Genomic DNA, 1,790 nt, shown 5'->3' on the forward strand with positions numbered 1-1,790 from the left:
ATTGGAAAACATACTTCAGGAAATCATTCAGGAGGATTTCCCCAACGCAGCAAGACAGGCCAACATTCAAATTCAGGAAATTCAGAGGACTTCAGTAAGATCCATGAGAAGATCAACCCAAAACACATAATCGTCAGTATCTCCAAGGTCAAAATGAAGGAAAATTGTTAAGGGCCAGGTCACCTACAAAGGAAAGTCCATCAGAATAACAGTGGACTCCTCAGCAGAAACCCTATAAGCCAGAAGAAATTGGGGGCTAATATTCAACACTCTTAAAGACAAGAATTTCCAGCTCAGAATTTCATATCTGGCCAAACTAAGCTTCACAAGCAAAGGAGAAATAAAATCCTTCTCAGACAAGCAAATACTGAGAGAATTCATCACAACCAAGCCTGCCTTGCAAGAGCTCCTAAAGGAAGCACTGAATATGGAAAGGATAAACCATTACCAGCCACTACAAAAACACAGTAAAGTACACAGACCAATGATACTATGAAGCAACAACATTAACAAGTCTGTGAAATAACCAGATAGCATCATAATGACAGGACCAAATTCACATAACAATATTAACCTTAAATGTAAATGGACTGAATGTCCCAATTAAAAGACATAGACTGGCAAACTGGATAGTCAAGACCCACCAGTGTGCTGTATTCAAGCAAACCATCTCATATGCAAAGACACACATAGGCTCAAAATAAAGAGATGGAGGAAAATTTACCAAGCAAATGGAAAGCAGGAAAAGGAGGGGTTGCAATTCTAATGTCTGAGAAAACAGGCTTTAAGTCAACGAAGATAAAAAAAGACAAAGAAGGGAATTACATAATGGTGAAGTATTCAATTCATCAGGAAGAAGTAACTGTCCTAAATACACATACACCCAATTCTAGAGGACCCAGATTCATAAAACAAGTTCTTAGAGACCTACAAAGAGACTTAGACTCTCACATAATAATAGTGGGAGATTTTAACACCCCACTGTCAATATTAGACAAATTATCAAGACAGAAAGTTAACAAGGATATTCAGGACTCAAACTCAGCTCTAGATCAAGTGGACCTGATAAATATCTACAGAACTGTCCATTCAAAAATGACAGAATATACATTCATCTTGGAGGTACGTGGCACTTACTCTAAAATCGATCACATAATTGGAAGTAAAACACTCCTCCTCAAATGCAAAATAACTAAAATCATGATAGTCTGTCAGACCACAGTACAATCAAACTAGAACTCAAAATTAAGAAACTCACTCAAAACCACACAACTACATGGAAATGTAACAACCTGCTTCTGAATGACTACTGGGTAAAAAATGAAATTAAGGCAGAAATCAAGAAGTTATTTGAAACTAATGAGAACAAAGAGATAATGTCCCAGAATCTCTGGGATACAGCTAAAACAGCATTGAGGGAAATGTATAGCACTAAATGTCCACATCAGAAAGTTAGAAATATCTCAAATCAACATCCTAACATCACAGTTTAAAGAACTAGAGAACCAAGAACAAACAAACCCCAAAGCTAGCAGAAGGCAAGAAATAAGTAAGATCAGAACAAAACTAAAGGAGATAAAGACAGGAAAAACCCTTCAAAAAATCAACAAATCCAGGAATTGTTTTTTTTTTTTGAAAAAAATTAACAAAATAGACCTTTAGCTAGACTAATAAGAAAAGAGAGAAGATCAAATAGACACAATAAAAAATGATAAAGGGGATATCAACACTGAGTTTACAGAAATACAAACAACCATCAGAGAATACTATAAACACCTCTATGCAAATAA

Source organism: Pongo pygmaeus, chromosome 15 (genome assembly GCF_028885625.2).
Source record: "Pongo pygmaeus isolate AG05252 chromosome 15, NHGRI_mPonPyg2-v2.0_pri, whole genome shotgun sequence".
Lineage (NCBI taxonomy): Eukaryota > Metazoa > Chordata > Mammalia > Primates > Hominidae > Pongo > Pongo pygmaeus.